This window comes from Cupressus sempervirens, chromosome 9, assembly GCF_028749045.1.
Source record: "Cupressus sempervirens isolate cs-2001-9-10 chromosome 9, ASM2874904v1, whole genome shotgun sequence".
NCBI classification, from domain to species: Eukaryota; Viridiplantae; Streptophyta; class Pinopsida; order Cupressales; family Cupressaceae; genus Cupressus; species Cupressus sempervirens.
The window spans coordinates 566,967-593,830 of NC_143126.1; the positions used below are offsets into that span (position 1 = coordinate 566,967).

General features: G+C 34.8%; 1 pseudogene across 1 annotated transcript in view; it reads right to left on the bottom strand.

Moving 5' to 3' along the window:
- Window positions 1-26,616, bottom strand: part of LOC149537314 (putative LRR receptor-like serine/threonine-protein kinase At1g56140) — a 214,671-nt pseudogene extending 188,055 nt beyond the window's left edge. Inside the window, exons 1-6 of the transcript XR_016356548.1 lie at window positions 26,404-26,616; window positions 26,147-26,345; window positions 25,992-26,063; window positions 25,816-25,887; window positions 25,646-25,717; window positions 25,462-25,533 (exon numbers count right to left, since the gene is read on the bottom strand). The product of XR_016356548.1 is annotated as a putative LRR receptor-like serine/threonine-protein kinase At1g56140 (transcript). The remainder of the gene's footprint in view (window positions 1-25,461; window positions 25,534-25,645; window positions 25,718-25,815; window positions 25,888-25,991; window positions 26,064-26,146; window positions 26,346-26,403) is intronic.
- Window positions 26,617-26,864: the final 248 nt, after the last annotated feature.

The window sequence follows — 26,864 nt, forward strand, 5'->3', positions numbered from 1 at the left end:
CCAATAACTATTTGAACATCACATCTTGATCTGGACTAATATACATCTTTATCCGGCTATCAATATGATCTCCACGGGATGGCAAGACTTATAGCTCTGATACCACTGTAATGGACACCCAGGAATGCCCAAAAAACTAAACCAAATTTCTGAAAGGAATTATGTCAAACAGTTTGCATTCAACCTCTTATTTCTTCGTTTAATGTTTTAAACCCCTTATAACTCTGAAAATCAAATGTTTATTTGTTTGTTGTGTTTTGTGCATGGAATTGGTATCATACAACATAAACAAGAAAGAAACTACAATAATATGCAAAGTGGAAATGAACTGCTACCAATTAAATGCTATTTTTAGAATTCATAAAGACAAATACATGGCAGATTTATCAACTCACTAATTACTTCAGCATTATTGACATAATACTCTAGCCCATGCTTTCGAACTTGTTGCTACAGTACTTTGTCCTTCAATCAGTCCACTACCTTCGTAATATCATTCCCTCAAAGTGGCATAAGCGTCGGACAAGTAGTGAAGAAGATATGAGCAAAATACCAAATTTGCCTGTAGCTAGAAATGTAACTAAACTGCCTAATAATGAAGCCGATAACAAAGAATTTCAAAGGCCAAACCCCAAGGGAATGATGTCTAGAATGTTACAAGAGACGAAAAATGTCCTCAAATGCCAAGAACAGAGCTGCAACTCACACACCAATTTCTTCTCATATTCAACCTGGCTAATGAAGCCACAAATGCTTCCTTTTATTCTATTTCCAAGGGTCTGCTCAACTCATATGGGCAATATGGGATAAAAGATGTGTAGTATATAAAACATATATTAAAATACCCCTTATGTCTCCCTTGGTTACACATCCCCATAAAATAAATATTAAAGTAACACTTTAATATTTTACAATTAAATTAGACGTTACTTTAGTAAAACTTCAGGCATTAAAATGTATTAGCAATCGGACTCTGAATAATGTGAGTGATAGCTCATCGGAAAGCTCTCACCGAGGAGTATCAAATCCAATCACCAAAATTGACCTGCACTATGTCCTGTCGACTTACTAAAAATAGTAAGCCTGCCTGAAACTGAGTAAATAAACTTCGTTTTGGCCCAAACTGGAAATGACTAGGCCAAAACACTCCAGGATCCCATTAAACCCTTCGTTAGCCCTCGGGACCATGTAGAACAAGGCTATTGCACACACACTTGGTCAACTACTAAAATGGGGACATTACAGTCCACCCCCCTTGAAATTTCTTGTCCTCAAGCAATCTCAGTCCAGCCTGTTGAATAACCTGCTCACTCTCCCATGTAGAATCTTCCTTCGGTAGGTCTCTCCATCTGACCAAATACTCCTTCACTATCCTATTTCTAAGCTGCCTCTCTCTGGTGTCTAGAATAGCCTCGGGTACTAACACAATTTTCCCCTCCTCATCCAAAGGGGGTAAATCTGTAGAAGGCACTACACTCTGACCAATGGCTTTCTTAAGCCTAGACACATGAAACACATTGTGCACTCGATTGCTCTCTGGAAGCTCAAGCTCATAGGCGACTTTGCCCACTTTGCGAATCACCCTGTAGGGACCATAAAATCTAGGTTTCAACTTTTTAGCTCCGCTCTTCTTGAGTGACGACTGTCTATATGGTTGTAGTCTCAAGTAAACCTTATCCCCTACCTTGAAGCTACGCTCTATTCGGTGCTGATCAGCATACAATTTTTGTTGATTCCGGGCCTGTTGTATATTCTCTTTGAGCAATTTCAGGATGTCCTGACTATCCTGCAATAAGTTTTTGGCTTTGGGTACTCTACTGTCCCCCAAAACTAAATCCATGAAGCTAGGTGCTTCATAACCATAGAGTGCCATGAAAGGAGTCATCTTGATGGACATATGATAAGTGGTCTTATAACAATACTCTCCCATATGCAACCATCTGATCCAAGCCTTTTGTTGTGTAGTTACATAGTTCCTCAAATATCCTTCCACCCATTTATTCACAATCTCTATTTGCCCATCTGTTTGTGGATGATAACTAGTGCTAGGTGTAAGATCTGTACCACACAACCTAAACAATTCTTGCCAAAAAACACTCATAAACTTACTATCCTGGTCGCTGACAATGAATCTGGGCAGCCCATGTAACCTGAATATCTCTCTAAGGAAAAGCTCTGCCACCTGTGCTACTGTGTAAGTGAATGGAATAGCAAAGAAGTGAGCAAACTTTGTCAAGCGGTCCACCACCACATAGATGCAATCCCTTCCCTGCACTCGTGGTAAACTAGTGATGAAGTCCATCGAAATACTTTCCCATTTCCTATCAGGAATGGGAAAAGGTTGTAATAAACCTGGAGGAAATGTGTGCTCTCCCTTATTCTGTTGACAAACCACACACTCCTTGACATACCTCTGAACATCATCCTTGAGCCCTTTCCATGAAAATTGCTCTCGGATCTGCCTGTAGGTCTTAAGACCTCAGGATGTCCAGCTGTGGGTGCATCATGAAATGCCTTCAGTATCACCTCTCTCAAATGTGATGACGGAATCAAATAAACCCTATCCTGAACTCTGATCAATCCATCTATCACCTCATAGCGATCATCCTGTATGGTACCTAAAATCAATCCAGAAGCCCAAGCATCTCCGACATACTCTGCTATCTCTCCAATCTCCTGAAATCTTTGCCAGAGCACATAAGTGAGGTCTCTGAGATAAGGCATCAGCCACCACATTTTTCTTACCTTTGAAAAACTCTATGTCAAAGTCATAAGCCAGTAATTAATAATTAAATTAATTAAATACAAAGTCACCTTTTAATTTTAATTGAATGACTTTATAAGAAATTAATTTAATTTCTTCTTATCCTCCACTTAGACTTTGGAGAACATGAGAGCTAAAAGATGGGATCATTACAGATCCCTAAGCACAACCTAGTTGTGTTTGGTAGATGAGGTTCTTTTCAAATTTTTTGAAGAAGATACATCTATAGTTTTAGGGGGTAGAATGGAGAGTCTTTATATGATAAAATCCTTCAAAAATTGAATCTACTTGAAGAGGCAACTGGATACCTTGTGAATGAAGGAAGGTATAAAAATTGCTAATCATTTAAATGTTTTCAATACTCTAATTTGTCAATTGGGTAGTATGGATGTTAAAATCAACGATGAAGACAAAGCAGTTACGCTATTATGTTCTTTTCCCAAATCTTGAAATCATATAGTTACTTCTTTTAGTTTTGATACAACTAACTCCATTGAATTTAATTCTATTGTGGGAGCTTTGTTGTCTAATAAGGTGTCAATGAAGTCTAATATAGAAACTATACACTAGAAGAAATGGTTGCTAGAGGTCATTCCATAGAAAAAGGGGAAGGTTCAAGAGATAAATTCATATCCAAGTCAAAAGGCAAAAAGAGTAAGGGAAAACATTGGTATTGCAATAAAGAAGGGCATCTCAAGAAAGATTGTTGGAAAAGAAAAGAAGAGAATGATGAATCCAAAAAGGAAGTGAATCCAGCCAAGGAAAATTTAGGTACGGTTGGTGAAGTGTTATATATTTGTAATATCTTACAGTATCAAGATGAATGGATTTTAGATTCATATGCTTCTGATCACACATGTTTACATAGGAGTTGGTTTTCTTCTTACCAACCTATTGATGGAGGTGCATAAGGATGGAGGTGTATAATGCTTCTTGTAATATTTTTTGGATTGGGAGTATTAGAATAAAGATGTTTGATGGTATTCTAAAGACACTAATAGGGGTAAGACATGTACCAGAACTAAAAAAGAATTTAATTTCCTTGGGTGTTTTGGATTGTGGTGGTTATAAATTCTCTTGTCAAGGTGGAGTTCTTAAGGTGTCAAAGGGAATTTTAGTGGTGATGAAGGGTACAAATGTTGGAAACCTTTATAGGTTGGAAGGAAGTACAGATGTAAATCATGTGATAGTAGTATCTAAGGAAAGTGATGAATCTACTCATTTATGGCATCAATGTTTGGGTCATATGAGTGAGAAAGGGCTAAAGGTACTTGTGAACTATAAGTTGCTTCCAAACTTAAAATCTTTGAATTTAAATTTTTGCAAGCATTGTGTCTTTGGAAAGCAATGTAGAAAAAAGTTTAAATCTAGTAGCCATACAAGAAAAGGTATTCTAGACTATATTCATTCAAATGTTTGGGGTCCATCCCTTGTAGTTTCTTTTGGAGGAGCATTATATTTTGTGACATTTATAGATGAATACTCAAGAAAATTATGGGTATTTTTTATTAAAGGTAAAGCTGATGTGTTTTGTGTATTCAAATAATTTATTGTTTTTTGTTGACAAGGTACATGAAGATCAATTAAGTATTTGAGAACAGATAATGGAGGTGAGTTCACATCTTTACAGTTTAAGAAATATTGCAAAGAAGTTGGGATCGTAAGGCATAAAACCATGGTTTATACTCCTCAAAAAAATAATGTTGTTGAACGTATGAACAGGACTCTTCTAGAGGGAGAAATAAGTATGCTCAGTAATGCCAAATTGTAGCAAGAGTTGTGGGCAGAAGCAGTCAATACAACATGCTATCTAGTAAATCGATTGCCATCAATTACAATAGATTGCACAAGTTTCTTGAAGAGGTATGGATAGGTCATTCATGTGATTTTTCAAATCTAAAAATGTTTGGTTATGATGCTTATGCTTTTGTTTCTAAAAATCAAGATTCTGAGTTAGACCTCAAATCCAAGAAATACTCCTTTGTTGGCTATGGTGATAGAGTTAAGGGATATAGATTGTGGAATCCTATTATCCATGAAATCATAATTAGAAGAGATGTATTATTTGATGAATCCTCTCTAACAAAATAAGATTTTGTAGAAAATAATTTGGAACAGGAAGAAGTACCACAATATCAACAATTTCAGTTGGAAACTCATCCTTCTACTAGAGAAAAAGAGCAAGAAGATCTCTCTGAAGAAGAAAGTGAATATTTAGAAAATATATAGGAAACTATTGAAATACCACAAACATATTTTAGAAGATCTACACAAGATAAGAATCCTCCTAAAAGGTATGATGATTTTGCTTCATCAATTTCTTTGATTTCTAATGATGGGGAACCAAGTTGTTATCAAGAAGTAATGAGTAATGTTAAATGAAAAATAACAATGAAAGAAGAAATGAATTCCTTAGAGAAGAATAAGATATGGGACTTGCTAGAACTTCCAAAGTGTAGAAAGGTTGTTGGCTACAAGTGGGTCTACAAACTAAAGAAGGGTGTTGATGATAAAATTGAAAGGTACAAGGTGAGGCTAGTAGCAAAAGGATATTCTCAAAAATAAGGTATCAATTTTCATGAGTTTTTTCACCAGTTGTTAAGCTTGTTTCTATTTGGATTATATTAGCATTAGTTACATTACTTAATCTTGAGTTAGAGCAACTAGATGTTAAAATAACATTTCTACATGGAGATTTGGATGAGGATATATATGGAACAACTAGAAGGGTTTGTTCAAGATTGCAATAGAAATTTTGTTTACAAACTCAAGAAATCATTGTATGGCTTGAAATAGTGACCCAGGAAATGGTACAAGAAGTTTTATTCCTTCATGGTGAGCCAAAACTTTGTAAGAAGTGAGTATGACCATTGTGTTTGCTTTAAAAGTTTAGAAAATGACTTATTCATTATCTTGGTATTACATGTTGATGATATGATTATAGCAAGTAAGAGCATGGATGAAATTAATAAGTCGAAGGTTCAGTTGGCTAGGACATTTGATATGAAGGATCTAGGAGCAAAACAACAAATTTTGGGTATAGAGATACATAGAGATAGGGAACATGATAAGCTTTGGCTATCACATCAGAAATATGTGGAGAAGATTCTTATCAGATTTGGTATGCAAAATGTGAAACTTGTTAATATCCCTTTGGCTTCCCATTTTTAGGTTTCTTCAATTCTATGTCCTAATACTAAGTAATAAAAATATTATATGTCTTGTGTACCTTATGAAAAAGAAGTAGGAAGTTTAATGTATGCGATGGTATGTACAAGACTAGATATTTCACATACAGTGGGTGTTGTCAATAGATACATGGAAAATCTAGGTAAAGAGCATTAGGTAGTAGTGAAATGGGTGCTTCAATATCTTAGAGGCACAAGTAATTATTGTTTCACCTATAACAAATGTAGCAATTGAGTGTGTGGTTATGTTGATTCTAATTTTGCAAGTGATTTGGACAAAAGGAGATCTACATCAGATTATGTCTTTACTCTTACAGGTGGAGCAATTAGTTGGATGTCAAAACTCCAAGTGATGGCTGCTCAATCTACAATTGAGGTAGAATATATGGATGTCTCGCATTCATGTAAAGAGGTAATTTGGTTGTTGGGATTTTTGGGTGAGTTAGGAAAAGTGCAAGATAATGTGATTATATTATGTGATAGTTAGAGTACTATCCATTTGGCTAAAAATCTAGCTTATCACAGTAAAACTAAGAATAAGATAGGTTATTGAAGAAGGTGGAGTATCTCTTGAAAAGGTCCATACACCTGAAAATTGTGTAGATATGTTTACTAAACCAATGTTGGTAGAGAAGCTAAAGTGGAGTGTGGCTTCTCTTGGTTTGAAAAAGGGGTGATACATGGGCTTGGGAAAGTATTAGGTAAATCTTTTTCAAGGTGGAGATTGTTATATAATGACAATAATTGAAGAAAAGTGTAAAAAACAAGACTGTGAATTTTTTTTTCTATTTTAGGAAAATAACATTTTTTTTAATCTTCAAAAGAAAACTTTAAGTTTTTGAGGATTAAATCAATTTTTATTCTATGTTGAGAAGGTTTTTTCTTATATTCAAGAGGTCATATATCTTTCTTCTTTGTGAAAGCATAATTATGTTTGAATAGAATTATCGCAGCAGAAACTATGAAGTTGGAGATGTAATGAGTTTCTTCTGAGCAGTAAGAATATCAATACTTGCCTCGTGGATGTTTCCTTGACATATTGTCAAGGTTTTATCACATATATCCGTGTAATGTCATTTCTCTTATTATTGTTATTTATTTGTCTTATTATTTATTTGCATCTAACTTGTGTTGTAAAGTATATTGTTTCTGGTTGATGCTTCTACTTCCATAATAGTCAATACACTTTGTTTATACCCTTGTTCCTACCATTATATTGCTCTGCATGAGTAGTGAGTTTAATTTATGCCATCTTCTTAGGATTTATTTACTCTTTTGATCTAATCATTATATATAATTTCTATAAGGTCAATTACTTCTGCCCAACCACTCTATAAGATTCATTTTATTATTTTAATTTTACAATTGTGAAAATTCTATTGATTTGTTGATCTCATCAATCTAAATTCACAGTTGAAGGATTTCAAATCAACTTCATTGTGATTGTGAGTTGATTTTATATCTTTTTCCCAAACTATTTATTATAGATAATTTGGATCAATATATTTAGCTTATTTCATTGAAATTAGTGGTAGGATTGTAATGGTTTTCTGACAAAGGTTCTAATTATGCAATGTAATTATTGCAAACTCTTCCTTTTTTCCTACTTTTTTGTCTTCCACTTGATGTGACTGGGAAAGAATATGTACAATCAGTTGATGTTCATGTTCATTGTATTGTAGAATCAATTTGAATAGAGATATTGTCTTGTTTTAAAAGAGTGGACTGGAATCAGACATTGTAGATGAACCACTATAAACTCTATGTCAATATTTGCATTTATTGTTTTCCTTAGTTTTTAGTTTTATTTCTATTTCTATATTTGCTTTTAGCTCAACAATTGGTATAGAGTTGGCTAAGCTCAATTTTAGTTTATATAAATTGGTGAAGATTTACACACCCCATGGATGTGGTGGATAAATGGAAAATAAAAATAAAAAATAAAAAATAAAAATTGGACAAAACTTCGAGCTATGAAAAGTGTCAATAGAGTCTTTCTTTTATCAAGCATAATTTGCAACTTGCATTGCTTGGTAAAGGAAAGGGCCAAGGAAAGATGACAAATGATAATTGATAAAGAAATGGATTTGAAAGCAAGGGAAACAATTTTCTTAGCTCTCTCAAGAAATGTGTTGTTTAATATTTCTAGAGAGAAGATAAAAAGAGAGCTGATTGAAAATTTATCTTCATTGTATGAGATACCTTCAGCATTGAATAAAGTGTTTATAATGAAGAAGCAATACAATTTGAAAATGTAAGAAGGGAGAGTGATGTCAAATCATCTAAATGAATTCAATAAATTAGTTAGCCATATAATTTTAGCTCCAGTATACTTTTAGATGATGAAATAAAAGATATGTTATTATTATGTTCACTTCTAAATAGCTAGGAAGGTGTAGTAATGGTTGTGAGTACTTCAAAAGAAACCGAGACTAAGCTAAAATTTGATGAAATTTTAGCCACAATACTTAGTGAAGACATACAAATGAAGAATCAAGAACCCTCTTCTAATGATGCTCTTACACTTGTGAGCACAAGCAATAGAGGTGGAGGTCATGCAAGAGGCAAACATAACAATAATGGAAGATGTGGATCAAATCATCATTTAAAATCTAGAGGAAGAAATGGAACTTTCTAGTTTTGTGGTAAACCAAGGCACACAAAGAAGCAATGTTGGAATTACAAAAAGGCTTAAACTAAAGTAATAAATAATGGTTTTAATTCTATAGTTGTTAAAGATGATTGATTTTTGGTACTTGTAGCTAGTAACAGGAATGCAAGTTTGTAGGCTCTCATTTTTGGTGCATATTTCATGCTACTCCATGTTAGAGTGCATTCACAAATTAACATGATGCTATATTTGGTAAAGTTTTTCTTACGGATAAAAACAATTGTGGTATTGTTAGCAAAGGGGATATTTTATTATTGCTGAAAAATGGTAGTTAATGACTTTTAAATGATGTTAGGCTTGTTCCTATGTTCAAATGTAATCTGATTTCATTGAATTGGTTGTATACACAAGGATGAATGTTAATTTTGACCTTGATTCTCTGAAAGTGTCAAAAGTTCAACTAGTTTTAGCTAAAGAAAAGAATCTGCAAGCTTATATATTTTAGAGGGCAACAGTGAAGTGGGAGAAGCCATGGCAATTCTGGATAGTAATGTTGAAATTTGGCATAAGAGGTTTAGTCATATGAGAAAAATGGGCTTGAATTAATGCTTCTATAAGATAAGCTCATGGGTCTTTAATAAACCAATTTGGAGTAATGAAAAAACTGTCTTTATGGCAAGAAAATTGAACCAGCTTCATAGGGATAGGTCATGAGAAGAAATATTCTCCATTAGAGATCACACATTTTGATGTTTTTGGTCCTACATAGGTAACTTCAATTGGCAGTGCTAATTATTTTATAACTTTTCTTGATGATTGGACTCACAAAGTTTTGATTACACATTGAATAAGAAATTGTAAGTGTTTTTGAAATTCAAATATTTCAATGCTATGGTTGAAAATCAAATTGGTAAGAAAATTAAATGTCTACTAAATGACAATGGTGGTGAGTTTTTCTCTTCAAAGTTTGATAATTTTTGTGTATATAATGTCATTAAACATATTAAAATTGTTCCTTATACACCTTAAGAAGGTGGTGTAGTTGAGAGGTTGAATTAGACTATCTTGGCTAGAGCTCGGCGTATGCTATCAAATTCCCATTTGGGGAAATAATTTTGGGTAGTCATGTGCAATAATGTTTTTTATTTAATTAATCAATTTACTTTATCTCACCTCATATTAAATATCTCAGCCTTCCATAATCAACTTCCTATGTTATTCCCACCCAACCCCATTTTCAAATTACTCCTACCATTGTCACTCCACAAATTATTAATAGAGATAGCACTGGACAAAGAATATTACTTTGTTTCACCCTATGGTTCAAACTCCCAAGGTTACAGTTTCTAAGCAGTAACTTGATTATATGCCATATCTTCAACATGCTATAACACATGAATCCATGTCTAAACTATAGACCTTACCCACCAGGTTGGCAAAATTTCCTATGCATGAACCTCATTTGCAACAATTTTATCTTGCTCCTTGAAGTTCAATGAAGGATGCAACTATGTTTGACTACTCATTAGGAGTTGGGGACTCTTCTTCACACACATCCCACCATCCTCCAATTTGGATTGGTCTACACACCATCGTGCACACTAATCAAATATTTGACCCTATACACACTTAGTTTGAAAAGAAATCTCACCATATTACATATAAGCAAGGGACTGGTAATGTTGTTCCAAAACAAGGGAATGGTAATGTTGTTCTAAATCAAGGGTCTGATCACTAGAGACAAGATATAGTAGTGTGACATGCTACCGATATACATGATTATTCTAATGAGCCATTTATCAAAATTAGAAAGGGCTTTAGTGTAGATCACTATCCATGAAATGTACATAATTTACAAAGATTTAATGATAGTGAAATAGATGTTCAATTACAAAGATCTATCAGAGAAAGAGAAAGAAAATTTCCTCAAAAATTTGATGACTATGAATTACTTTTCTCTTTATGTTTTGATCAAGTAGAACCTCAAAGATTTAAGAAATCATGTAATTCAAAATTTTGGATGGATGTCATGAAATATGAAGTGGAGTCTTTATATGAAAATCAGACATGGGATTTGGTACCACTTCCACCAAATTAGAAATCTCTCAAAAAATTTGGGTATCCCAGATAAAAGTGAAAGATGGAGGAAGTAAAAGATATAGGGCTGGATTAGTGGTGAAGGGTTTTCCTCAAAAAAAGGGTGTAGATTTTAATGATATTTTCTCTCCAATGCTAAAAATGCAGACTATTCAATAAATTTTAGGCATGGCAGTAGCTTGGGATCTTGAACTCCATGAGAAACTTTTTGTAAAACAACATTTTGAACTTAGAGGTTCAATGGTTCAAGTTTAAGGTCTAGGACTCAATATAGATACAATGCAATAAAAGAGGGGGAAAAAAAGGCAACTTGGTGTTTAAAATGATTTTGAATTTTGAACCTTGAACTTTGAGAGTTCAAGTTCAGAGTTCAACAACTCAAAAGAGGTTTAAGATAGCCCATAATTACTTAATTTTAACAAAATAAAAACATAGATAGTTCACATATTAATTATGTTAACATGCTACCATAAAAATAATCAAGCTCATCAATAAAATCAACACATATGCTAATTGAGTCAACCAAGAAACACACCATTTTCTAAGTCTAAAGAAAAAATTATCTTCTCAATGAAAAAAAATCAGCATTAAATGCATATCCATGTTTCGATAACATATCTAGCCTTGAATACTAAGATTCAACTCCAACAAAACTTTCATAAGAAGTGCTACACCTCTTTCCATAATAGTCTATAAAGAACTGTCTCCTACTAGCATCTTCCATAAATGAAAACATGAATGCCTAAAATGAAATACTTTTCATCTCAACACATCCATGAACATAATACAATATATGCATGTCCTTATCTTAAAACCTATATGTGTACCAAATAATCTAGTGTAGAGAACAGCTCAAGAACATTGATGATCTAACACATATGTTAATATAAATGCCAAAACATTAATACTAAATTATTAATTGAAGTAACTAGAAGCAATTCCATCATAAATCGTATGCAATCTAAAACAATGGTTTCTAGAAGAGGGTTGTAATTGGAAAATTTTAATGGATTCAATATCATAATTGTTGACAGCTTCACTCTTCCAAATATTAACGAATCTAGCAATTGTAAATTTCTCATAGTAGACATAAGATGTAAGATTTATGTGGCTTTATGATTTTGATAGATACACTCATTAGGAGAGATTACACAAAGCTAAGATACTATAGCTAAGGTTCAAATCAAAAGGAAAACAAGTATTGAATCAAGCACTAAAAAATGAAGCTTCTATAGTTGCATAAAAATGGAAGGAATTCATATTTTGGTAGAGAAAAAATGGTTTAGGTAGAATAATTTTTGAGGACCTCTAAAAATGCCACAAGTAGAATAGATTAGATTATATGGACATGTGGGAAAATTCTTGAGAAAGCATGACATGGTCTATAACTAGACATTCCTACAAAGTTTCTAGCTGATAGAGGATTCTAGGATTTGATCAAATTAGAAATAAATTAAAACCTAATAATCACTAATCCTTGTGGACATTTGATAAGATTAGAGGAAATTTTTTTTTTTAATTAAATTTTATAGATGGATCATATCAAGCCAAGTTCTAGTTTTTTTGCATCTTCAATCATCCTAGTGTAAAATGAAGATAGAACTATATGGACATGTATATATTTAAAATAACTAAACAAGAAAACTATACAAAGTATGAAGCATCTAGTTCATGTTGATAATTTAATCAGTAAATTTCATGGATTGATGTACTCCTCAAATTTTGGAATGAGATCCAAATATCAATAACTATGAGTGAGAGAAGAGCTCATTCATAATATTACTTTCTAATATCATTTTGGATAATCATAGTTTCTAGCTATTCCCTTTGGTTTAGCTAATATCCTCACCTAATTTTTACCATGTATGAACCACATTCCAAAAAATCATTAATTTTTTCTTAGTATTTTTTGATGATATTTTAGTTCATAGTAAAAATGAATTGAATATCATAACATTTAAATGTTCTCAGAATTTTTGAGGAATGATAATATATTTTAGACTTGGGACATATTATTAGTTCTATAGGAGTATAATCATATCAATGAATGATATGATTTATTTTAGGTTAGCCTCTAGTAGTTGATTTAGTTTAATTGAGATTGTTTTGTAATTATGTTGCTATAATAAATTTATTTTCTAGGGATTCCCTCAATTAGTAATTCCATTAAAGAAGTGATTACGAAAGGTCATTTTCTTAGATAAAGAAAACTCAATAGGCTTCTAATAAACTGGATATAAAATAGCAGGTTCATGTTTCGGTATTAGTTATTATAGATTTATCACTTCCTTTTGATCTAGAATGTGGTTCCTTGGGTGAATGAATTGCAGTGAATTTAAATGAAAAATGGAAACCAAACAGCTTCAAATGAATAGAAAATTTTGAACATATTAAGAAAACCTATTATATATATGATAAATAGATGCTAATCGTAATGTGTGCTATTAAAAAATTTAGGAAAACATATTTTGAGGAAATTATGTGTTGAAAAAAAATCTTTCTTAGCTCAAAATATTTGAACAATAGATATAAATAATTTTAAAGTAAGCTTGAGAACATGAATTTAACTTTGAATATGAAAAAGGTCATAATAATCTAGAGTAGTAAATGATCTATCAAGGAAGCATTACTTAGTCAAAGATTTTTGTTGATTGGAAGGTTATTTAATAATACAATATAAGAAGAAACTTTCTCTATACGACTATTCTAGAGAAATATCCAAGATGATAGCTATAAGTTACAAAGACATAATTTATCTTATACCAAGATCAAAATATTCTAAAGTCTCAAATGTATATCATAGAGGCTACTTCAAGACTTATCATTAAATTCAAGTGATGTTATCGTGTAAATGTATTAGGCAATAAATAAATTCACTAGTATCTTTCCTAGCACCAATAAATGATAGCATGTTTGTCATGCATGGTTATTTCAACCTTTACCAAATGAAACCCAAAAGGGGTAAGTCTATCAATGGTTCTCATATAATAGTTCTCATTAAGGCACGAGATAAAGAGTGCACAAATTTTATGGTTGATATACTTGCTAAGTATGTAGTCAATTCTAAATCCCATATCCAAATTTTTTTAAAAACTTCAAAAGGTTGATTTAATTTTCAAAAAGTGTTTCCAATTGCATGTTTTGTTGAAATTGTTGGAATTCTTTAGAATAACTAGGGAAGGGGGGAGGTGAATCAGTTATCCAAGCTCCAGATGTATTATTAAAACTTTTCATAGCTTAGTGAACCCATAAAACATTTATTGTCATGCATAGATCCATAAGATTATGAAATCACTTAAAACTTGTAGGTTACTATCAAATCAAATTTGCAGAAATGTAAACATGAAACATAACAGATTCAATAACACAGTTGACACAATGATTTACATGGAAGCCCAATTTGGAAAAAACCACTAGTAACATGCTACTCTTTCTCACTCTTTTGAAGTGATGCCCTGTGAAAGGTCAACCCTGTTAAAGGTTACAATACAAAATATTAAATCTGACCCTACTAAAGGATTTCAATCACCCTGTTAGGAGTGAGCCTTGTTAGAGGACTTTAGACCATTCACTTGGAATGTCGCCCAGTTAAAGGATTTGCAAATGAATTTTAGGTCAACCTTAATCCAAAGGATTTACCCTAGACTGATACAATTATTAGAGAGAAATAGTAAGGTTTGATTTGATAACAACTTACAACTCCATTTGCAGATTATAGATCTCTATTTCAGTCCTCCATTCTGCTTAGCTTTCACACAGTTTGGCTCTAATAGCTTGTTCACCCTTCAAGAATCCATACCTTTAAGCATTCTTTCTTATCTTGCCAATGCAGACATTTCACTTAGGTCACTAAATGAAGCAATACCGTAGACTTATTGTCCTCCTTAGGTTCTTGCACATGAAAACCTTTGCTTTTGACTAGCCATCTCTATAAATAGAGAATTGAGATATTTTGTCATCCATTCTCCGTCATCCAATTTAGGGTTAGAACAGATTAGGTAGGATTCAATGAATCTACCCCTTATTTCATTTCATTCCCTTCTAGAAACTTCTCCTTTAATCCTATTTGAATTCACTTAAAAAATGGTTTACCATGAATTATTTGCCACTAGTTCATCAATCTTATATTCCACATGGTTCACACAATCCAAGAAAAAAAAACTTGTCTGCTCAAATCCATTGAATTCATGATCTTTCTAATAATGCTGACACTTGGCATTAACTAGCTTCTGATGCTCAGCACATACTGCATTGCTCGACATCCACTGCAAAATCACTCGGCACAAACTAAAGTTTACTAGTGCTCGACATCAACTAAACTTTACTTGGTATCAATTATTTTACTCGTCTTACACTAAAACAGACTTTTGCTCAGCTCCAAATAATTTTTTGCTTGGCTTGCACTAACTTTGCTTGACACCTACTATCCACTCAGTCAAGCTTGGCAGACAAATTTTGTTTAACTTATTCTTCTAAACTTGCTCAGTGTAACCAACCTTTGCAACCATAAGTAGATTATCAATGCACTATGATATCACTGTCTTAGTTGATTCTTGTACTCATTTTCATATCATAACTCAACCTTTCCTCTAGGTGCTATTGTTACATCATTTTGATCAAATCCTCTTCATCTATCAAACAAGTGATAGTACTTAAATCATATATGAAGTCTTACCAGCAAATAATAGGTTTGACATCAGTGACAAAACAATGATTGAAACACATTTAGCATACTTGTATCAATCTATTTTCAACATAAATATACTGCAAGTGATAGATACAATAGGTTATTAAAAATTATATAATTAAAAAATAGACCATTTAATATGAATTTAGTTATATCTCCAAGTAGGACCCACAAACTAATGGATGCACATAAATAGTTAACAAATAATTGAGAATTTTTTATTAAGTTCTATAGCAAAAATCAAAGAACCTAAAAGAAATAGATCAATATATGAAAACATCATTATAACACAATATGTCATATGCCCATTGGAATGTTATTTTATTTGTACATGTGGCTATCTCAAATAGACAAGTATTAAGAAAGAAAAATTATAGAGAGTGTAGAATAACCAAGCTGTACATATATTGATCAATATCATATTGATAGAGATTCGAGGTAGTGTAAGATATAAACTTTTTAAGGCTAAAATCTTACAAAAAGTCTTTTATGGAAAATAGGAGAGAAAAGAAGTTAAAATTAAGGTAATATCGCCTTTAATCAAGTGACATGAATTGAAATTGGTTTTTTGAGTTCATAATAAGTTTCAAGTTCTTTAATTATAATTTGATTAATTAGGCAAAATAAAAATATTTTAAAAGTAATAATAGATAAATAAATTTTAAAAATGATATCTTAAAATATTTTTACATATTTCTTTTTTAAATATAAATATGTTGTTTTTTATACTAGTATATCACATTCGTCATAACATTACATATGTACACATAATATTTATTAAAAATCATAATTAATAACTGCAAGAGCAGAGCCACCCATCCCAAATGACCATTTTTAAGTGAGAGTTCCATATTAAAAAAATTTAAAAATAAATATAAAACTAGTAGTTGCATGTTTTTGAACATGCAACGATGAGCCAATAGGAGATTTGATTTGCAAAGAATAAAATTAATTTCTACAAAATAGACTAGTAATCATGTACATAAGAAATTTGAAATAAAAAAACAATAAAATTAATATGAGTTACACTCAATGCAAAATTTAACTATTAAGTATAACTAAACTAACTAAATGTATTTAAAAATACTTATTTTTTTTACCAAAGTATTAAAATTATAAATACGAAGAGACCCACATGAAAGCTTTTGAGTGTCCAAACAATAATTATAAATTGTGTAATTCTTACCCACCCAACTAAGTCATCTATGTGCTAATCACACAATTTAGGAGAACGAGAAGTGAGGATGTACACAACCATATTTAAATTGTTAGAATGTATGAAGCTTTGGTCCAGTTGATCTTAATTAAAGCACCTTTTGTGGCCTAACAATTTTTGTTCCACAAGTCTACAAATTCATCTTATCACTTTCATTATGCTATACCAAAAGTTTTGTTGTTTCAAAATACTTTTATAACTCAACAAAAAATTTGTATAGTACTTTATATTATATTTATAATTGTTAGGACTATAGATAAACATAAATTAATTTGTGACTATCAATAGAAACAGTGACTATGATAGCAAGCTATGATGATATTAAATAACTCCTCATATTTATTTCTATTAACTATTCATTGTGTCATGTATACAATACATATTTGTGAGGAGTTCTTTCCTTGTGATTTTGATTTTTAGTATGTATGTTTACACATTAAAAAATATTCAATGTTCCTTTTGTGAGGAGTGTGGTGAGACTGGTTTATAAAGTTCTATTACATATTATGATGACATTGCTATTATTTATTATGATTCTTTACTTTTCATACATTATACAATAATAATAAATTTAGAGAATGGGTCAACAAAAGCTGGACTCCTCATGGCATCCGCCTTGACGCTGTGCAAAACCTTACCAAAGGTTTTTTTTTATTTTGCTTTGCTAACCTGTCGCAAGCTGACGCAGTTTTTACCAACGACCCTTGGTCTGTGCATTCCTCTCTGCTTGTTTTTCAGAAATGGTCTCGAGACTTCTCTGTCTCAGACGATAAAAAGCTTAGGGTTCCTGTTTGGGTCAAATTCCCAGGTCTACCCTTGCCCTGTTGGCCTTTTATTGAGTCTATTGCCCAAGCCCTTGGCAAAGTTGTTACCAAGGAGCCAGAGAAAATTTTTAATGCTCGCCCTCAGTGGCGTGTTTGCATTTAAGTTGATCTTTCTAAAGATCTTAAGGATTCAGTGGAAATCCAGATTGGCGCTCAAACCTTCGCACAGAAGGTGCTTTACTTGAACCTACCTAACACCTGTTATAGGTGCCAGTCTGTGGAACACAAGATCAGGGACTTCCCTTTGGCCACGCCTAGGGTCAAACCCCAGCCTAAAGCGACGCCTATCAAGCAGGTCGAAGGAGAAAAAGAAGAATGGGTTACTGTTGGGTGCAAAGGCAAGCTTGCCTTGAATCCTTTGGCCCCCAAGCCATCCTATGTGGCCGTAACCGTGATTCCTCCTGCTTCCATTGAAGTGTCAATGCCTGCTAGTGTGAAGACGCTAGCAGCTTCTATTGCATCGGTTTCGGTTCTGCAGGTTTCAAACTCTGCTGGCTCATAGGAGATTAAGGCAGCCGCCAAGACCTCGTCCTTGGCTGGGGTTCGTTCTCCTCTTGCAGTCTCTTCCATAGTACCACCAGCAACAAGGCATTCTCGCAGTCCTCCTAGACGTGCAGAGATATCAGGGGTCAAACGGCAGGCTGTAAGTCCAGAGGATTTCTCGTCTGACTTTCACCTGGTTTCTACCTTTTTGCAGAATAGTTACTCCTCTCTCGAGGATGAGGATGATATGGAAGAGTTTTCATGAACTTCCTCTCTTAGAATGTTTGAGGTCTTACAGACCTCCCCAAAAAATTCTATGTCTGGGATACCCGTCATAGACTTGGGAATTTAGATTTTCTTTGCCTGCAAGAAGTTAAGATTTTTGGTTTCATGCTTTCTGTTGCATGCCACGTCATTTGGCAGGATAGCATCATGTTTTCTTCTCAGCATGAAGCTGGCCGAGGTGGTGTAGTTACTCTCCTGTCACCTCACCTTCATTCTGCTATTATTTTGCACGGTTCTGACCCCACACACCATATTATTTGGCTTTTGCTTTCCATCAACAATCATTCTTTTGGAGTCATTAATGTTTATGCCTCCAATGATGTTGTGGAAAGGGCGCAAATGTGGGTTTGGCTTGCTGACAACCTGCCGCCAGCTACTTGGGTCCTGTGTGGGGACTTCAATATGGTTGAAGTGGCCTCTGACAAAGATGGCATTCTTCCTTTCCATTGGACAGCTGAGGAAAGAGAAGCCTGGTTTTACATGTGTCATAAATTGGGCCTCTTTGATCCCAATACTAGCTGACATCATGATAATGGAGCTAGGCACACTTGGTCCAATTTTTGAGCTAGTCCTGACTGCATATTGAAACGTCTTGATCGTGATTTGATCTCGGTGCAATCTTTTTTTTATTTTTCTGAAGATCGTTATCTACCTGTCATTCCCCTGACAGATGTGACGTTGTTAGACCACTATCCCATTTATTTTGGCATTTCTTGGCAAACAGTTGTCCCCAAAGTAGTTAAGTCTCAATTCTTCCTCAATACGTCTATGCTATTGCATGCCTCCACCATCTCCCACATACAACGTGTCTGGAATTTGGAACCACGTCCACATTCCTGTCGAGGTTGGATTCAATGGTAGAATGATGCCATTACCAGAACGGCTCATTTTTTGCGCATCTACGGGCGTCAGCTGGCAATTTTCAGAAAATGATCTTATGAAGCCAACACCCTTGCCCTCAAAAAAGCCTCTGAAGTGCTCACCTTCAACCCTTTTGATGTGGATCTGCAACTTCAGCTTGCCAAGCTTCGCCATGAAAAGAAAATTGTTGATAACTGTGCTGCCCAAGGAGCTCAAATCAAAGCCCATCTCCACTGGTTGGAGGTTGGCGACAAAGCCTCGAAGGAGTTCTTCCAGGCTCTCCGAGCCCGTCAGACCAATATTGGGATTAAAAAGATAAAACAAGGCACTGATGTTCTTTCCAGTCTACCAAACATCCTGCAAGCTTTTGTTCTTCACTATGAGAACATTTTTGCTTCGTAGGGCCATTCGGTTGCTCAGGAGGAGGCTCTCAGAAAGTGTATTACTGTTACTCCAAACTGCCTCGTAGTTGAGCAACGCACTTTCTATGAGCAACTTCTTTCCCTCCGAGACCTTAAAGAGGCATCTTACTCTATGGCGGATGACAAATCCCCTGGGTGTGATGGATTTCCCTGTGAATTTTACAAACATCTTTGGGAGAAAATTGGTCCTAATCTGCACAAAGTCTATCTTGAAGCATACCATTCTAAAAGCTTAGGAGCGATCATAAATAAAGGCAATATTAAATTCATACCTAAGCTGGTGATCCTGAGGACATCTACAACTGGAGGCCCATCACCCTCCTGAATGTGTCTTATAAGAGCATTGCTAAGGCGCTCTCTCTCAAAATCTGCCATATGCTTCCTCTAATTGTGCGGCCTGAACAAACTGGCTTCATCAAATCCAGGTATATTCTTGACAACATCATTGCTATCTGGGAAGGTATGGAATGGGCCCGTAAGTCCAAGCAGTAGGCTATCTTTTTAAAAATAGATTTTGCTAAAGCCTATGATCGCATTGCATGGCCTTTCATTTTGACTATGCTTTAGGCTCTGGGTTTTGGTCCCAATTTTCTTCAGTCTGTGGAGGTGCTCTTTGGTGATGCTAATGCTTGCATCACAATCAATAATTCACAATCTGAAGCTTTTGGACTTTTTCGTTCCATCAGACAAGGTTGTCCGTTAGGTCTAGTGCTTTATGTCCTTGCTGTCGAAGGTTTTGGTTATTTACTTGCTCACTCTGAGTCTTTAGGGCTAGTCCATGGCATTTCCTTGCCTGATTCTTCCTCCCAGTTAGTCAATGGTCATTTTGCTGATGATTCTTTTCTTACTCTTCTTGAAGATGAAGAAAACATCAAAAATGCTTTAAATTGTCTTGACACTTTTTGTCAAGCCTCTGGCTTTTCCATTCAATGGCATAAAATGCTCTGTTACCGATAGTCTTTTTTGCCAACTCCACCTTGGCTCAGCCAATTCCAATGGAAATGGGTTACTCATGGAGAAATTTTTCACTTTCTTGGCATTCCCTTTGCTTTCCAGGCTTCCCCTATGGAATTTTGGAATGTTGTGCTTACAAAGATTACCAAAAAGCTTGATTATTGGATCACTAAGCCACTTTCTCTTGCTAGTAAATTCCAGATTTGTTCTAAGATTTTGGCTACCACCCATGTGTTTTATTCTTCTTTTTGGGCTCCCTCCAAAGCTTCCTATCTCAAATTAGAATGTTTGCTCAGAGATTTTCTTTGGGCCTCTGGTTCTGACCATCATGGTTTTCACAGAGTTGCTTGGGATTTCTGTTGTCTCCCAAGGGAATCTGGGGGTCTCGGCCTACTTTCCACTCGAAAGCAGGGCCTTGCCCTCTATGCTAAATGGATTATCAGAGCTATTTCTGGAGATGAAGCCTAGAAAATTCTTGTCAAGCATTGCATCTCTTCAGGCTTCCCTGCTAATAGACCAGCGTGGAAGGGAATTGGTTTTCAGACTCTTCTCACTATGTGTGAACCAATAGTCATACAAGGCTCTTTCATTATAAAGAGCATCTAGAAAGCCTGGGAAGCTATTAAACCTTGGCTTCGTTGGGCTGGTAATGAGTTTCGCAATGGGCTGTCCTTAAATCAACAGAACATTTGGTGGTCTCCCCTGTTTTCCTTCCAAGGTATTCCTCTTGCCAAGACTTAAGGTGCCAGTGCTCTGCATTTCTATAAACATGGCATTCGCACTACTAAGGACATTTTTTCAAGAGTCACCATGAATTTCAGGTCTTGGGAGGATATGCAAGTTCAATACCGCCTTGTACATGCCGATCGCCAAACTTATGAACTTCTGTTGTCTTCCATCCCTATGCACTTACTTGATAAAGTGGGGATTCAGTCTGTTCGACCTTGGTGGTATGATTGGAAGTGGTTTCCTGCCACTCCATTTACCAATTATAAGCCCAATATGGGATACAGATGGCTTTTGCCCCACCTTCCGATGGTGGACACGCTTAATCAACGGTGGCATTTTCATTCTTCACTTTCTCAATGGAGAAAACAGTTCGACACCATTTGGAGTGCCATTATAGAACCTAAGATTGCTCACTTTGCTTGGTGCCTTGCTTTCCAAGGTCTTCCCCTGGGGCCTCGGCTCAAGCACATTGGGGTTCCTTATCCCAGATGCCCCTTCTGTGGCCAACCTAAGTCCTTTTTGCATATTTTTTGGTTTTGCAAACGTGCTCAGAATTATTGGCACTGGATCCATGATTTTTTCAAGCCTTTCAGGCCCGAACCTTTTTCATGGCACATGATCCTGCTGGGTGATTCCCCCAGATTTCCTCGAAAGTTTTCTCAGATTTGGCATACTTTCAGGATGGAAATTTTGTTTTCTCTATGGAAAGATAGGAATGCAGTTTTATTCACTCACAATTTTTTGAATGTTAACATTGCAATGTACACTAAGGCATGCATTTGTAACAATGTCATTATGTAGATATAGGTGCAAGCTAATAAAGTTGCCTTGGAGGTTGCCCACTTACAAGAATTGTTAAACCACTGGGGCAATGCTTCTTGTACCATTGCCAGAGTGCCTCTGGATGCCTCGGTTGATGCCTCCTCATCTCGCGATCGTCGTTCCAGATGCCAATCCTCTGGTCGCCATTCACACACGCCACTCTCCCAGGGTCCATGCCACTGCTCTCCCAGTGGTGGTCATGGCGGTTGGAGGTGCCGCTCCACTTCCCCACCATGTGGTGGTTCTAGCTGGTCCCCGGCTCCCCCCCCTGGGCGGGCTTCTGGCTGGTCTCCAGCTCCTCCCCCTAGACGGGCGCACTCTGGCAAGTTTCCTCGGCTGGCCTTGGCAATTTCTCCTCCGCGGCTAGACAAGAAGGATGTGGAGACTGCAACTACCCCAGATCCTGCGGATGCTGCTGACGGCTGGACTGTTCCTAGTCCGCCTCATAATCCCACTAATGCGTGGGGATTTCCTGATAAAGATGATCCTCCTCCCTCTGCTGGTACTGCCTTGGCAGCATGAGGTTGTTTTAAATATTTTTTTTGATGAATAGTTTATAGTTGCTAGCTGCGGCCATGTTGTTTACTCCAGCTTCGGCCGATTGAACTCATTCACGGGGTGATCCTGTATCCACCAGCCCTTTTTTGTGAATTGTAATCTTAGTAAATTTTATTAATTGAAAAGGACTATTCATCAAAAACATGTTATTTATTTCACCCTTTAGCATTTTTAAAGAAGGCATAAGTAAATCAAATAATTAAAAATTATGAAATGATACTTTTATCAGTAAAGAAGAAGAAAATTAAATTTTCTTAATTTTTTATATAAATGGTGTAATGCATGAAATAATATTTAATTTTTAATTTTGGATTTGATAAAATTAATACAAACAAGTAGGGAATGAATTTTCACAACAAAAAATAGTTTATTCTATTTCTAAAAAAATTATAAATTAATCATTATTACTTTCTAATTATTTTTATTAAAAAAAGAAAAAGAAACTCATTTGAATAATTATCACTTTCTAATTATGTTATCCAATTAATTAAGAGAAATTCGACTTTAAATTATTTTAAAATGAGAATTACATCATAATAGAATATTATCACTTTATAATTATCTTGAACAATGAATTAAAAGAAAATTGCAAAAAATACATTTTATTATGATGAAAATAACATAAAGAAAAAAATCACATCTTATTATCAAAATTATAACTTTAAAAAAATTAATTCTAAAATTAAAACACAAAGTTATATTCTATTATTAGAAAAAAAAATCTTTGAAAAATTGTGATTGTAGATCAGCTAATATAGCTAATGTGGTAAGTTGTTATTTTTAATTTTAGAAATATTAGTTAGTTTTAAAGGAAAATTTGCATTACAAAATTTAAAGTGTTTTTATTGTCTGAAAAAAATTCGGGAGAAGTGTGACAATTTTCTCGGAAAAAAATTATCATTTCCGAAAGCAAAAGCTCCACATATAGAAGCCTATCAGCTTAATAAAAACATAAACTGAGTCCATATTTCCAAGAAACCTTAATAATGGACATTCTCCTATAAAAATGCGTCAACTACGCATGAACACTCGTTTCTTTGATTGGGAATTGGGATTGGATTTTGGAAATTTCGTCCAAATGTGGTAAGAATGTAGAAAATTATGTGATCAAATCGGTGGAGAGGTGAGCTGACTCTTTGAATTGGCTTATTCTAGAGACGGAGAATTCCACAGGAAACAAAAGCTTCTTTACGAGAATCACTAACAAAAGGAAAAACTTATCAAAAACCAAGGAGGATTGCATAGTGCAGTGTGCAACAAACTCGGGTAACTACTAACAATTCAGTAAGCTAAGGCTTGGATATGCGTTGGATACCAAAGAAAGGGATTTCTGAATGGCCTGCTGAAATATGTTGTTATAACAGTGTTCTACCCAAGGCGGGAGCTTTGTTATGGACAACCTTGCGTGGGAAGATTAAGGTTAGGGATAGACTAAGAAAGGTGGGCATAGAAGCACCAAAACGTTATGTTCTTTGTTTCGGTAATGATGAAGATGTTGATTATTTATCATTAATATGACCCTTTGTCAACGGATGTTTGAATTGGTTAATGTCCTCTCTGAGTTGGTTCAGTGCTAAACAATCCAATTTGTTGAGTTGGCCAAAAGTAGGCAAGGTTTCAACTTGGGGGATATTTGATTTTCTGCTCCATGTATGCTTGTTTGGCAAGTGTCAAAGGAGAGGAATAGAAGGAACTATTGTGATCAAGTTTTGGTGGCTAAAAGGTCATTAAAAAGATTGAATGGGTATATTCAAATGTGGAGAACAAGAATATCAAATTCCTCTTTCTCGCTGTGGAATAATGATTATCTAAAAGAAACGGGCATGCCTTCTTTCTCAATCAATTAATATTACCAATAAATCTAAAGAAAGGTTCTCGGCTTGTTAAAGATTCAAATTTAATTTGAAAGATACAGCGAAACGGCAACCTGGGAGGGCTAGAATGGGTCGTATTATTAAAGATACTAAAGGAGAACGTATTGAAGCTGTAGTTAAAAAATTCTTAAACGCACCACTAACAACCAAGCAGAATAAGAGGTCTGATTATACTATTATTAGTGTCTAGAGTTCTGATGGTACTTTTCATCAACACCCATTAATTACTACTTTTCTTAATAAAAACCAAGCAGAATCGGAGGCCTTCCTGTGTGGCTTGTGGTTGTTCCAAGTATAGAGCTACTTTTGTTTGAATTGGGTGAATTATATCACCGAAATTTTATTGGGCCTCTTGGATATAAAAACAACACGTGCTTCGAAAGTTAAGCAAAGTAGCAGATAATGTTATAAGCTAATGTTGGAGGTTGGCCTGAGGGATGTAGAAAGAAAGTCTAGCGAGTATTCTTAACAGTTGGCCGGAATCGAGTACTGTTTTTAAATCAGACATGTATAAGTCTTGTGCAGCAGAGGTGGTGTAGGATAAAACATATAGGATACAAGTATGAGGAAGTCTAGGGATTCAATTTATGATGCCGAAGGAGAAGATAGAGGCTTTAGGATGTTGACTTGGTGCAGTAAGGAAGAAATCAAGTTCAGAAAAATAAGTCAATTTTATCTGTCTAATACTTTTATCTAAGTATCAAATCTTATGTGACATTAAGCCGTCCAATGTTTGGAAGCATTACTTTTCAGTCTCCCCAGATGAAGATATCGTAATACTGAGAAGAATGTTGTAATAGCCGGAGATTTAGAAGAGCAACCAGCAGATACCATGGTGTTTGGTCAGTCAAAAGAGGGAACAAAAGATTAAAAGATGCAAAATAGATTTTAGAAAGGAAGGGATCGACTTTGACGTTTTGTACTAGAAGTTTTGTTTATCTAATTTTCTAAATCAGTAATAGATAAAATAAAGATAAAAAAGCAAAAGGAAGAGCACCTTGAAAAAGTTCGGGCTTTGAGGAAAAAGTTTAAAAGTTAATAAATGAAGCTGAGACTTCATCAAGGATAGCAGAAATATGAACTCACAATCCCTCCAGATTTGCCAAATTTCCAAGCTGTGCCGGTAGCGTTCCTGATAATCTATTGGTATCAACACTCCTATACCGCATACACACAAAACATAACTGAGAGAGATCAGAATTAAAACGACTAAATTCTGTTCAACATTCCAACAGAGATGAAAAAATTTAAAGGGAAGATGAAAAATTACAGAGATATCAACTTGGTAAGATTCCCGAATTCCTTTGGAACTTCACCAGTTAAACGATTTTGCCCGAGCGACCTGCAATCATAACATGCAAATTACAACATATTAAATCATTGATACACAAAATATATTGAACAAAGCACTGCATAATTTATATGGGAAAAGAAGCTTACAGATACTCAAGTCGTTGTAATGAACCTAAAGAAGCGGGGATCGATCCACTCAAAAAATTGTACCTCAGATCACTGTTCACCAATTTATTCAATTTCGTAACCTAGACCTTATTTTTATCACTCGAAACGATTTAATTCGGCAGAAAAATGGACATTTGAAGTTTAATAGCAGTCACAGGCTTTGCAAGTAGGTAAGATTAGCCAATTGAGGTGGAACAATCCCTTGCAGTTCTTCATACAGCACTATTCTGCAATATAACACGGTAAATATATATGTGGCACTCCATAAATGAGGGAAAAAAAGGTGATTTTTAAGGCTGGAGGTGCTTACAGCTTAACGACATGGCAAGTGGTATTTCGGTCAAAAACACAGCTGCACATGACGCCTATCGGCCCGTCTGTGTCAGAAAGAGTATGCCAGTTTGGATCGTCATTGTTGCACGGATCCAAACTGAAATCCCATTTCGATATCTTCATTTTGTTCGCAATTACTCTGAGAGTTTCGACTACAAACAATACAAACACTCAAGCTTAAACACATACATTATTTATTCTGAAATGACTCCCTAATAGTTAAAATTCAGAAACCAAGTTAAATTGAGGTTTCATCTTCTTTGGGATCAGTAGTTGCAGCAGCTTCAGTAAGTTGAGGAGAAGGGAAGCTGCAGTAGACGAGAAGGCCAAAGAAAATTGCACATGTGATCTGAATATTATCGTTCGTGAGGAAGCCCATCTTAGAAGCTTGCACACTTAACTTGAAATGAATGGTTACACGACTTCAATGGGTACAGCAGAGTCTTGGCAATGTTCTGCCATATAAATTCCCCGGAGAATTTATTTATTTTGTAAATATTTCGCTGGGGTCAATGACAGTATTTTGGTCATATTTGTGTGCATAATTGTGGGGCCCAGACAAAATGTTGTGTGGACCACTTTGAGTGGAACGCACGGAAACGTCTAAATCATAAACTAAAATATAAAAGAAAATTACTGTCCCCTTGGTAAGATTTATATTTTAGTTAATGATTTAGCTAAATGTATAACGCTGA